The sequence below is a fragment of the Miscanthus floridulus genome, chromosome 6 (assembly GCF_019320115.1).
Source record: "Miscanthus floridulus cultivar M001 chromosome 6, ASM1932011v1, whole genome shotgun sequence".
Classification (NCBI taxonomy): Eukaryota; Viridiplantae; Streptophyta; class Magnoliopsida; order Poales; family Poaceae; genus Miscanthus; species Miscanthus floridulus.
Window position 1 is genome coordinate 68,599,459 of NC_089585.1, and position 14,600 is coordinate 68,614,058.

The following is a 14,600-nucleotide window of genomic DNA, read 5'->3' on the forward strand; positions in this document are numbered from 1 at the left end:
AGAGTGAGATTTAGAAATGCTTTTGGAGATGCTCTAAGCATCAAATTGGGTTGGCTAGTAAATTACTGACTTTTGTAGCTTATTTTTCATGTCTTAACTTTTTTTGGCACTTCTATATTTCCACACAAGGAAATAGTTCTTTTTATCAATCACAGATTTCTCTAGAAAAATGATTATATTTTTTAAATCTAATTAAATGGGAAAGGGAACTAAATATCATATGTTGACGATCCAAATCCAGACAATAATAATTAAAATAGTCATATGTAAGCTTGTCATAAATATAATCAACCGAGAAAAAGAGCCACGTAAGGCCATTGGTCCACCAATCATCTATATGACTATATAGATATAATAGGAAACATATTAGCATTTTTGGGCACATGCTTCCAACCAAACGAATTGTATTCCAACTTACCTAACCAAACATATTTCATTAAATTTATATGCAACTCTCGGGCAACACTTTTTTTCTAGACAGGCTATTCGTGTCTCCAACCAAACAAGCCTTGAATCCTCGTATTGATTTATGTACATTGTTACATAGCACAAACAAATCAATATTAGAAATTTGCAAGATTTGTCAGAAAACTGGATTTATCTACGCTCATGTCAGCTCACCTGAAACCAATGACTAGAAAGAAACCAAGAGAAGAATATAACTCTGACGAACTGATGGCACACGCTAAAAGCATGGTTTTCAATGGATATGCTCTGGAATAAACCCCAAATTTAGAACTCATCAGCCTTAAGAGCCATCCTTTATATGGGAGAGAATAAAGCCGGAAAGATACTGATGTCAAAAGAACGATTCTGGATGTTTATATGTCCTGTCCTTTTGTTAATACTTACTTTCAGATCAAAACTCATCAGATTCCTATCTGCTCTTCCTAACGCAAGAATAAACATTTTTGTCTTGTGAGGCCACAATCAACAGAGCAGAGTACCGTGATCATTCATATTTGGTTGGTTTTGTTTTTCTGAATTCGACATGGAGTTTCTCCATAAAATTATCACTTGTTGAGGGCAGGAAAACCAATTGACCAGCATGTGCTCGGAGTCTGTCACTTGTAAAGTTGTAATGAACTGGAGTACTCCCGTACCAAAGCATAAAATCCATTAGATACAAGTATTAACAAATTGAAACCAACTGCAACGTAATATTTAGGGCCGATTTGGATCGCCTAAGATTAATTTTTGGTTCATTAGTTAAATTAATAGTTAGCAACTACAAGGGACTTCTTAATACTCTCCATATTGATAGAAATAGATATTTTGGTAAAAAAAAAAATCTCCTCTAACCGCTTCTTAAACTAGACCTGCATATATTTTTGTCCACTATTTATAGTTTCTCGCTAGAAAAATATAGAAAGCAAAGCTAGCTCTTCGAAGTACCGAAGAAGATATAGAAGTTATAGGAGTGTTGAGAGATATATAAAGGGTGATTTTTATTAGAATGACTTCCAAATGAGGATTTAAAGAGTGGGTTTAACAAAGATTGTTGGAGATGCTTTTAGGTAACTAAAGTTTAGTCCAACGTTTTTTTTTTGATACATAGACTAGTAGCTATTGGTTCACTTTTGTTTCCCTTTGCCAACTATAGTGGACTAATTGTTAGTTAAGGTGTGGCTAAAATTCAGTCCATCTATTAGTCCACTTGTTTGGATGGGTTAAAACTAAACTTTACCTGACAAACAATTAGTTATTGTGTGAAACATACTCTAATATTATATTATTGACATACACGTAAAGCCTGCTTGTAGTGCTTTGATGCCTACCTTTTCTTTTTCTTGGAACTTACACCGTAAATTTGACGTTCTTATAAGGTGTCAATAATATTCACTGATGCCATCCGTCCTCTCTTTTTTTGGAACTGACACGGTAAGTGTGAAAAAAATGGTTATCTGGTGTCAAAAATCCACGGCTCAGATGCATGGTGTCGTCGGGCTCGCCGTACCAAGATTTGTGCAAAGATATATCGACAGAAAACAACTCTTGGGGCATATTATCCCCTTGCATTGCTTTTATCAGCGAAAGGATAGAAAACAAATGAGACGAGACAGTGACCTTATTAATTTAAGCTTGAGAAAGCAGCCTGCTTACACTGTATAGCTCAAATAATATCCCATGGAATGAACCCTTTTCCAGCTACCTTGCCTCCAAATACAAAAGCTGTAGTCGTTGTTTGCCACCGATAGTTTCCGACTTGCCCGTGGTGCCCAGGAATATGCTGCTTGCGTAGGCTTTGAATTTTAGTCACCGCTCTTTCTCTCTCTGTCTCTCGACCAATCTTTTTTTTTTTTTTTTTTTTTTTTGCTCCGATCCCATCTCGACAGTACAAAATTTACTACATCCACTTGGCCTACACCACCCCAGTGCCCCCACACAATGCGCGTTGGACAGCGTCGTGGTTTTTGAAATATATCTTTCGTTATAAAATAGATTATCCACACGACAGAATCACACTTTTGTAAAACTATTCCTCAAAATAGATCTTTTTAAATAATGAATAAAAAATTAAGCTTTAGCTACCCTGTGTCGAGGATACATCATATTAGTAGATAACCATCGCTATAAAGAAAAGCATGTCTTTGAGGCAAATTGTCCTAAGTGGGATTTGCTATCAGCATGACCAGACCACCAAAGTGCGACCTAGATCCAATCAGCAGAGCGCACCCTAGATCCAACCAGCAGAGCGCACGATGAGACAATGCCTGTCGGCGGGTTCATATATTCAAGCAATCTATTCCAGTGTCGTTCTCTGCCAGCAGCTACATAGAAAACGGGGGGCGGGGAGGGGGGCGTCTTAGTGCTAGAAGCCTAATTTTCAAGAGCCAATGGAGTGGCTTTTCCAACCCATGAAAGGTCTCAAGATAAAGAATGACTATAGACAACTAGAAATGTCACAGGAAAAATTCATACAAGTTTCTTAAATCTGGTTATGAACAAGTGCAGTTGCCTTATTAGTGTCATGTAGATGTAGTTAAATGCCCAACAAAACCTAATAGTTGTAACACCCGGTTTTAAGGATAAAACATACACACCATATGTGAGACCAGGAAGTCAAATCTCACATATAGCTACAAATAAGGGTAATATCATAAGACAATGCTTAATATATAACGTACTTTGTTTAAAGGATATAACCTTAGACAGCGAGCAGCGGTAGGACAACTCCGATCTTCGGGTGTAGTCACCAACACCACAGGGACAACTGACAGGGACATGGATTTGACTGCATCTAGCTTTTAGTTGTCACAATTTTAGCATATGAGTAGCAACAAGTTGTCATAAACCCAATATAAACACATGATCAATGTAAACATGAATAATGTATAGCAAAAATAAATAATTAATAGTGATCATATATTCCATAAGGGTTCCAAGGTTGCTCATGACAGTGAGCACGGCTGATATAGCAGTTTTACACTCTGCAGAGATTGTACACTTTCACTGTGAGTCGTGGTGCCCATATGCCCGGATTTATAACTCTCAAAACACTTCCAAGGTGAGCAGACATGGGTTACTATGAAGTCTTTCGAAGGTTCGTCTAACAAGTTAGGACCGCTAGGATTCCAATTGACAAACAGATGTAGAGCTACCCTTCCAAATGGCACATTCCGCGTAGGCTATACACATAAGGACAGAGGCCGCACTATACCCGATTCAGCAAGCCCCTTTTGCGCCATGAAGGTAACCACTAACAAGCTAGAAAAGGTCCTCATACTTGACTAAAGCCAGAGCCATGTGGTCCTCACAGTTGTACTATAAGTCCCGGATGATCACTTACAAATAAGTCTTTAAGGAGGGGAATCTAGAGCATCTGGAAAGTAGCCAAACACTCCAGCCCCCTTTAACCATGTTGCTAAAAAGTCATCTTTTAGTGTTTATTGCATATTCCATTAGTCAAGTTATAAGATCATGGCTTTAGTTGAGCACTAGCATCATACTACCCAATGCAATAACACATAGGTGACAAGGAATCCAGGATATCAAATAGCTAGGAAAATTACTACGGTTGTCAAGGTAGACACATGCATATGATTAGGTTATTAAAGTGAATAGGACAACAAGGATAATCCCATGCTATACTTGCCTTAAACTTATATCCTTCTTCTAGTCCAAAGCTTCAAAGGAACTCCTTCTTGATCACCACGTAAAGCTCACTGATTAGACAATATCATAAAGCACCACACAAGCATCTGAACAAACATGCATAACAGACAAATATGACTAAATTAGAACAGTACACCATTCAATAAAAAGGTTTGAAAACTAATCTACATGTTGCTACGAGCATATAGACGCGAAAAGCACTCTAATCAGAGCTACAATGAAAAAGAAACAACTACCAAAAGATTATAAGTATAAGTTTATCAATACTTCCTTTGTCTAGCTATCTTCTCCGGTAACGGCGCCAGAAATGCTTGTTGGTATTTATTAACTTATCACTTATTTTAATAGCCACCTATTAATTACCTATATCTCTAACATTACTTTACTAGATTGTCATCCCTAGTGATGGTGCCAGAGATGCTTGTTGGTGCTGCCTAGCATCACTACTAGAATGATACTAAGTAGTTCTCTTATCATCTTATGTGACTAGAAGGAATATATAGATATGAATGAAAAAGGATCTGCAAGCGCACAAATAATATACCATTGTAGCACTTCACCTGAGAGTATTTTAGGTATCATTGTTTATATTTTTACCATAGGGAAGGTCTAGCATGGACATGTATTGATAACTTATACTATTGATAGAGTAGTAAACCATAACCAATGTTATACTCATAACAAGGGTAAGTCATAGGATAAAAGATATATATATATATATATAATAAGTATTGATCAATGATAAATCACTCAGAGTACTCCTTTCTATGGCAATAGCATGGTCAAGTAGAATATTAGAGAAATAATTCCTAAGTCATCCTTAATTATAAGTCAAAGCATACATTGATTAGTGCAATTACATCTAGTAATCATGGCTAAGATCATCTTCATATCTACACATAAGGGATGTTACTAAGGGAGATTAAGAACAGAGCTTGTCCCCTTTGTAATCAGATCCTACGTGCTACCTACATCGGGGAGTGGACTACAAAGGACTCAACAGGAGTGTCACGTCTGCGATCTACCACATGACCCAGAATATATGGTGTATTCATAGGTAAATAATGTATAAGCACCATGCTTACACAATGTCGACCACACACCCATGGTACCTTAGAGTGGGCGCTATACGAACTTATGCATGAACACGATGATAATCCAACTATACTAAGCATATAATCAAAGTAGACAATGAACATTATAATGAAGAACATGAATAAGATGAATACTAATATTGTCATAACAATTGTAGCAAGCATATAAAAATAATGGAGATACAAAAGAGAGTGGTACAAAGATTATACGAACCACGCTCTTAACACGATCAAGAATCCAAGCAAAACCTGCTTGCCTCCCTCTAGACCTAGCCTAACTAGCTATGCCCTAGAATATGATAGAGCTCTGAGGATGATTAGGGTTTCTGTCTTCTCAAATGACTTGATAGCTAGGGTTATGCCTGGAGGGAGAGGCAGGGGCTGGATTATATAGCCCTAAGGGTCCAACATGAGCCCTTGGATCAAACCGACTTAAGCAACGGCCTAGATGCACCTCAAAGGTGGTGGGAAACCGACATAGCGACGAGGCTGATAGGTGGGGCCCACTGAGGCTGGGCGGCCCCACCTGTCAGGGGGTGGACCTTCGCTTCGGTGATGTGGCTTCTGGACCCTTCTAGAGTCTTCCCACGTAGGTACCGCGGCGGAACTCCGTATTTTCTTTTGACGATTAGGCCCTCCTTGGTGATTTTCTGATTAAACCCTGCTAGAAATATAGATTCACCAAAACTTATGGAATTTATTAGTTTAAACCCCTAGACCTTTGTCGGTTATCTCAATTGTGCCCTTATACATGTTTTACTGATGGTTTATAATGGTTGTTAACTACCGTCAATAGTCCTCCTAACCTCTGATGCCGGTGGTCTCCACATTACGATCCATCTATTTAGACGAAGAGAGAGGATTTAGAATAGAGATAAAGTTTTATAATATAACAGGTACCAAAGTGAGCATAACTTTTAGAAAATTACAAGGTCAGAGAGGGAAGCAAGAAGTAAGCATAGATGAAAGCATGCTAAATGTCCAATTATAACTAGGCTTGCGTCCTACTGTCAGTATTGCTCTGATACCACTTTGTAGCACCCGGTTTTTAGCATAAAACCATAAACACGTCATATGTGAGTCCAGGAAGTCAAAATCTTACATATAGCTACAAACAAGGGTAATATCATAAGATAATTCTTAATATATAACATACTTTGTTTAAAGGATATAACCTTAGACAACAAGTAGCAATAGGACAACTCCGATCTTTGGGTGTAGTCACCAACACCATAGGGATAACTGTCTGGTTGATCACAAGCCTAACTCTTTCATACTCTAGCAATCTAATACCCATCCAGGATTTTTCCAAAGTATTGAAAAGTAAAACAAGCGTAAGTACATATCATACTCAACAAATATAACATGGGGTTCATGAGGCTCAAAAGCTTGACATGGATTTGACTGCATCTAGCTTTTAGTTGTCACAATTTCAGTATATGAGTAGCAACAAGTTGTCATAAACCCAATATAAACACATGATCAATGTAAACATGAATAATGTATAGCAAAAACAAATAATTAATAGTGATCATCTATTCCATAAGTGTTCCAAGGCCGCTTGTGACCGTGAGCACAACTGATATACCAGTTTTACACTTTGCAGAGGTTGCAAACTTTCACTGTGAGTCGTGGTACCCATATACCTAGGTTTATAACTCTCAAAACACTTCCAAGGTGAGCAGGCAGGGGTCACTATGAAGTCTTTCAAAGGTTCATCTAACAAGTTAAGACCGCTAGGATTCCAATTAGCAAACAGATGTAGAGCTACCCTTCCAAATGGCACATTTCGTGCAGGCTATATACATAAGGACAGAGGCCGCACTATACCCGATTCGGCAAGCCCATTTTGCACCATGACGGTAATCACTAACAAGGTAGAAAAGTTCCTCATACTTGACTAAAGCCAGAACCATGTGGCTCTCACAATTGTACTGTAAGTTCCGGATGATCACTTATAGATAAGTCCTTAAGGAGAGGAATCTAGAGCATCTAGAAAGTAGCCAAACACTCTAGCCCTCTTTAACCATGTTGCTAAAAAGTTATCTTTTAGTGTTTATTGCATATTCCATTAGTCAAATTATAAGATCATGGCTTTAGTTGAGCACTAGCATCATACTACCCAATGCAATAACCCATAGGTGACAAGGAATCCAGGATATCAAATAGCTAGGACAATTGCAACGGTTGTCAAGGTAGACACATGCATATGATTAGGTTATTAAAGTGAATAGGACAACAAGGATAATCCCATGCTATACTTGCCTTAAACTTAGATCCTTCTTCTAGTCCAAAGCTTCAAAGGAACTCCTTGATCACCACGTAAAGCTCATCGACTAGACAATATCATAAAGCACCACACAAGCATCCGAGCAGACATGCATAATAGACAAATATGACTAAATTAGGACAGTACACCAATCGATAAAAAAGTTTGAAAACTAATCTACACGTTGCTATGAGCACACAGACGTGAAAAACACTCTAATCAGAGCTACGATGAAAAAGAAACAACTACCAAAAGATTATTTGATAGATGAAAAGAAAACTATAGGCTTTGTTTATTTTAAATAAATCATGTATAAGATAGTTTAGAAAAATAGCTGGATTGAATTAGGTCAAATTATATTTGATTTGGAAAACCAAAATAAAACTAATCTTATTTTATTATTTAGAAAAGATCGAGGTGGAAAACCTAAATTGTTCAATGGGAAACTAATTGCGTATAGATTGATTAGATAATATTTTATTTGAAAGCACAAAACATGCTAAACAACGTTCCTAACACGTAGATCATGTCGTTACGAATCTAACGCAACTTTGAACTGGTCAACACGGAGTTAAAACGAAGATTTTGTGCATAAAACAAGGTCAGTGGCAGTTTTGTAAATAAACCGAACTTAATTTTGAATTAAAATAAATAAAAATAGATTTTAAATCAGAATCAGGGACTGTAGGTTCTATTTGGCTGAAATAGAGGATCTCTTTAGCAAAAAATACCACCGAAAGGGTATGGGTGAATCTAGACCAATGGATCGAGATTGGATGGCCTAGATTAGATCATAGAGAGGGAGAGTGAGAGAGAGACGTCGACGGTGGCTTCAGGCAGCGGCGCGATGGCCAGAATCGGCCCGACCTCGCCGGAGTTCGTCGATACGGTGACTCTGCGCATCATTGGTCCAAATAAAAGCATGGGGAGGGAGAGAGGAGTACGGTGAACTCGAAGCAGGGATCGGAAAAGGCCGTGAACAAGCAGAGGCGATGCCGAGCTCGATTTGGCGGCTCGGGTCGTCAGCGTTGCTCCGGCGAGCGTGTTTACGCAAGAGGAAGGGAGGGAGAGAGCAAGGGAGGTACCGGTGTACTCCTTACCAACTTGCGAAGCTCAGAGATCGTCTCAAGGCGACAGCGAGACTGCAGAACGACGGAGCAAGCTCGATTGCAGCGTGTTAGGGTTTCACGGCTGCTGGCTCGACGCGAGGCGACGGTGCTAGGGTTTAGGGATGGGGCGATGCGGCGTAGGGCTCGACTTATATAGGGGCCTCGGCGTGGGGTGTACGCCAACTGGCGAAGACGGCGCGGAGGCGGACTCCCGGCGGCAGAGTCCGGCTCGGGCATGGCTCAAGGTAGGGGATGACCCTGACCTGCGGGTCCTGAGTGGCAGCGAAATAGAGAGGGGAGAGGGGAGCATCCGCTTGGGCTTCGTCCTGGTTGGGCCAGCCTGTTGGGCCGCGTGAGGCGAGGGAGCTCTAGGCCTGCGGAATGGGAGTGAGGACTGGTTGGCTGGGCCTTCGGGCCAGAAGGGGAGAAGGGAGGTTTTTCTTCTTTTTATTTTCTATTCTATTATTTTAAAGAACTTTTAAATCATTTCAAAAGCAATTTGAATTCATTTTGGGTTTAGATCAAAACCACGTATCACAATAAAACATATAAACTAGCATGAATGCATCAACAAGGTTGCTAACCCTACGATGAATTTTAATTGAATGAAAAAATATTATTTCTCTATGTTTCATGAGCACAAAAGTTTTGAATTAAATCATTTTAGCTCTATTTCCAAATAAGCAAATTTTATGGTGTTACAATAGTGAACAAACATTAGTAGCGTTATACTCCCTTTATTCATGAATAAAGCAATTCCTAGAGTTGTCAAGTTAATTATACACTAGGAATGGTCCGAGCGTCCATGTACTACTCTTCTGACCTCCTAAAGCGCCGCTAAGACGTGTTGTATTAAACTTTTTCTCTATCTTAATACAAAGATACGCAAACATTTTGCGTGATTGAGATAAACAATACTTTTAAAGTTTGATCAACCTTATAAAAAAAGAGCACCATGACTTATGACACTAAATTAGTATCATTAGATACATCGTAAATTATACTTTTTTGGTGTCACAAATATTTATAATTTTTCTATAAACTTGAATACTCTATCAAAAAAAATATATATATATATATAGGAAAAAGTCTACTCCACCCCCTCAACTATGGGAGGTGGTCTACATAACCCCCTCAACTATGAAACCGTCTGTTTTACCCCCTGAACTTTCCAAAACCGTCTAATTTACCCCCTGGGCGGTTTTTCAGCGGCGGTTTTGCTACAGTAACCGCGGGTCTGCTACAGTAACATGGGGTTTGCTATAGCCGGTGTTTTGAATTTTCTTTTTTTGTTTACTTTCGATGATTTTTTGAAAAATCATAGTAAATAATAAAAAAATCATAAAATAAAAATCTAATTTTATTGGACTCCACATGAGTAGATCTACACAGTGAATATATAATACGGTATGTTTTAGTATAATTTTTTTTATAGCTTTAGATTAATTAGAAAATCTAATTTTGTCTGTAATTAATTAGAATTTATCTATAACTAAGTTATACATAGTCCAATGAGTACGAAATTTTTACTATAATTCAAGCATACAATAATTAGCGTACCATAAAAATTTCACCACAATTGGACCATAGAAGCTGCAGCTATGAATTATTCCAATTAATTACAGACAAAATTAGATTTTTCAATTAATCTAAGGCTACAAAAAAAAATTTGTACTAAAGCATACCGTATTATATATTCACTGTGTAGATCTACTCATATGGAGTCTAATAAAATTAGATTTTTCATTTTATGATTTTTTCTATGATTTTTCAAAAATTCACCTAAAGTTCAGGGGTATAATAGACGATTTTGGAAAGTTCAGGGGGTAAAACAGACGGTTTCATAATTGATGGGGTTATGTAGACCACCTCCCATAGTTGGGGGTGGAGTAGACTTTTTTCTATATATATATATATATATAAGACAAGTCTAGGAACGGAGTGTCCGGTAAGAGACGAAAACAATTACAAGGACGTCGGGTGCACGTAGCTAGGCACGATCTTTCAGAGCGCCCTGTGTGCCCTCGTGCCGTGAGCATGCTTCGCTGCTATTGTAGCAAACCGCCGTTGAAAAACCGCCCATGGGTAGAATAGACGGTTTTGGAAAGTTCAGGGGATAAAACAGACGGTTTCATAGTTGAGGGGTTATGTAGACCACCTCCCATAGTTGGGGGTGGAGTAGACTTTTTCATATATATATATATATATATATATATATATATATATATATATATATATATATATATATATATATATATATATATATATATATATATATAACTACTATCCTATAGCTGGCTGCAGAATAACTTATTCTGTAGCCACTTTGAGTTACGATAATTACTATGTTAATTTACGAGATATAATAGACGATTTTGGAAAGTTCAGGGGGTGTTAAAACAGACGGTTTCATAGTTGAGGGGGTTATGTAGAGTAGACTTTTTTCTATATATATATATATATAAGACAAGTCTAGGAACGGAGTGTCCGGTAAGAGACGAAAACAATTACAAGGACGCCGGGTGCACGTAGCTAGGCACGATCTTTCAGAGCGCCCTGTGTGCCCTCGTGCCGTGAGCACGCTTCGCTTAGCATATGCCACTAAATATTCGGAGAACCGCCACGGCCGACCTCCCCTTCTATATCACCCTTCGTAATCCATTCGGTGACCATCATCAGTAATTACTAGTTCGAGGCGATGGAGTTGATCGGCAGCTAGAAGTTAGAACCAAAGCAAGAGTGGAGTCGAGATGGTGCAGTTTGGCAAGTGGCTGAGGAGGCAGATCGAGCAGAGCCTCCCGGAGTGGCGGGACCAGTTCCTGCGCTACAAGGAGCTGAAGCGCTGCATCAAAGCCCTCTCCGGCGTCTGCCCGCCGCTGCCGGCGGAGGAGGCCGAGTTCGTCGCCGAGGTCGACGCCGAGACCAAGAAGATCAACGCCTTCTTCCTCGACCAGGAGGAGGAGTTCATCATCCGGCACCGGGAGCTGCAGAACGACATCAAGCGCGCGCTGGACCGCAGAGCGGCGGGTGCCGTGGCGCCGGCGCAGCACGAGGCCGAGGTCGCCGCCATCCGCAGGGAGATCGTCAACTTCCACGGCGTCATGGTGCTGCTCCTCAACTACAGCAGCATCAACTACATAGGTAGGACTTAGTAGTAGTACAGAACTGAAAGATCTGTCCTTGTCCATGCATGTTCCCATGACGATTATGATCCCATCCATGTCTGTTCGCTGCTGCATGCAGGTCTGGCCAAGATCCTGAAGAAGTACGACAAGCGCACGGGCGCGATGCTGCTGCTGCCGGTGATGGAGACGGTGCTGCAGCAGCCCTTCTTCAAGACGGAGACGGTGTCGCAGCTGGTGCGGGAGTGCGAGGCCATGATGGAGGCCGTGTTCCCGGAGGCGCCCGAGGGCCAGGCCGCCGCGGCGGCCGCGCCGTCGCGGAGGCGGAGCAGAGCATCTTCCGCAACACCGTCGCCGCGCTCCTCACCATGCAGGACGTCCGCGCTGGGAGCTCCACTAGAGGAAGCCACTCGCTGCCTCCGCTCAACCGGCCGGACTCCGACTGGCTCCGGTCGTTCGAACCGCCGTTTCCGATCCCCACCCGATGACAGTTCTTGCTCCTAATTGGCTTGCCAGCCTCCTCTGTTCTTTTCGTCTTCTTGGTCCGCTTCCTAACTAATGTATGTAGCGTAAGACTAAAGTAAATAATGCAGTTTACTGGAATGATAGTTGAGAGAACGTACAAGTTCATACTGAATTTGATTCCAATTCTGTACAATCTGCTGTGAATTGTGCAAGATATCGCAATGTCAAAATTGGACTCGGGTTGCGGTGTTGGATTCAGTCCATTCACAGTGACAGAAGACGAGTTTATTTCTCGCAACAAAAAAGCTAAACGCAGATGGTTTATTAAGCGGTCAAGATATGATGGAGTTTGCAGCAGGTAGGAGTATGCAGAAAACTCTGGATCTTTCTAGGAGGCATCAGATGAGAGTATTATCAGTTTCTGATGTTGTGCAGTGGCTCCTGACCTGTCAAAAAGTCAAAAATGAGATCTGGGAAACTCATGGACGATGGCAGCCTGATCAGGACTCAGGAGTCAATCCAGGTGTTAGCAGGAACTGAACTCTGTTTTTCTTCTTTTCGGCCTGCCCTGCAGGCTGCAGGGAAATGGTGTTACATGACACACCAGCGAGGCAGCGATAACATAGTTTACTTGGTAAGCGGGGTGGATGATTCTTCGGATAAAAGAATATGCCTGGACTCAAGGTGGTGCCAGAAAAGAAATGACATGGAAAGGCGTAGGTAAATATCGCTCCATGTTCAGTTCCATTCCAGAGATTGGACTATTATAAACAATGTTTTAAATAGTGGGCTAAGCTCTTAGCGGCAGGTCTCTCCCAAAGGCTAAGAAAAGCTATAGCGGGCCGGCTTGTTTGGTTCCAAGCTCCTAAATTTAGTCAGCTAAACTATCTCCTAAATTTTAGTCAGGCAGCGTTTGGTTTGGTGGACTAATTGTGACTAAACTTGACATGTGCGTGTTTAGGATGACCAAAACGCGCCTAAGCTCCTGCCCCTGGCATTTGTCCGGCGGGGAAGGGGAGGAAGGACCATCGGCCGCCGGAGAAGGGGAGGAAGGAGAACTGGCCGACGGAGAAGGGGAGGAAGAAGTGCCTGCCTGCCGATGAGCTCTAGCGAGATCCGGTCAAGATGAGCTCGATGCGCAAGATCCGGTGAGCCCCGTCCCTAGCGCGTGCGCGCTCGGCCCGGTAAGCTCCGGCGAGATCCGGCGCCGTCCTATCCCCGGCGCGTGCAGCCGGCATGGTGAGCACCAGCCACGGGCGGTGGCAGCGCCAAGGGCTCCGTCGTGCGTGCGTGCCTGGAGCCCCGGTCTCGAGCGAGTGCGGCGAGCGGCTGGCGGGTGGTGCGGCGAGCGGCTAAGCGGGTGGTGCGGCGGGAGGCTGGGCGGGCAGCAGCGATCGCAGGGGCGAAGCCCGGCCGCGGGATAGGGTTGGCGCTCGGGACAGGGCAATTATGAGGGGCACCACCTGTCCAGGTGGGCTTTTAGTCCCTTTTAGTAAGCTTTGGGTGACTAGTTGGCTAAATGCAATTTTAGTCATATTTAGTCAAAGTGTTTAGTAAAAAAGTTACTAAAAGGGATTAAAGCTACTAAAGCTGCTAGGTGAACCAAACACCCCTAAGCCATTTAGGCCCTGTTCGCATGCCCTTAAATCCGGCTTGATCCGCTTCTTTTTTTTATTCGAAATAGTATTTTTCTCTCACAGATTCATCCAAAATCCTCCAGATTCCTCCAAGCAAACGGGCCTTAGCGGCTATTTAGCGGATGAGTAAAAAAATATGTCGAGCAGAAGGTAATAACAATGATTTCATGCAAGGTCATCTGAGTTGATAGCAACTTTGGTGGAAGTTGATTGTTCTATCGATTTAGATGCAACACTTGGGGTACCTAAGCAACAAAATTAATATGAGATAAAAAAATGTCAATCTTACTGCATCAACCTAGAACAAATATGATACTCTACCTGCTTGATGGGATATATGCCAATTTATTTACAGTAAACTGTAAACCAATCAATAGCAGCAGTACAGAAAAATCATAAGCCATTGTATTTACAGTAAAGAGTAACCTAATATCCTATCAAACAACAGCAGTAGCAAGCTTAATGCACCAACCTAGAATAGATCTGATACTCTAATTTATTCATGGGATAAATGCCAATTTATTTACAGTAAAGAGTAAAGAACAAAGGATGAGATGCAGCACTACGTCACTAACATTCACATCCAGCAGCCCAATACATAAAGAACAGATGAAATATGAGAAGAGTTTGAAGAATCTTGTCTTCTGGCTCGGACATGGCCGTCACAGCAACAGCACCAGGCGTTGCCGCTTGCACTCCCACGCGCTCGCTGCTTGCCGCCGCCCTTTGCAGTCGCGGCAATAGCAGCAGCCGGTGCCACAGCTCGCCGCCGCCCGCACTTCCGACGC

At 41.5% G+C, this 14,600-nt stretch overlaps 1 pseudogene; it reads left to right on the forward strand.

Moving 5' to 3' along the window:
• The first annotated feature begins 11,092 nt into the window (after window positions 1-11,092).
• On the forward strand, window positions 11,093-12,334 carry LOC136458345 (SPX domain-containing protein 6-like; annotated as a pseudogene).
• Window positions 12,335-14,600: the final 2,266 nt, after the last annotated feature.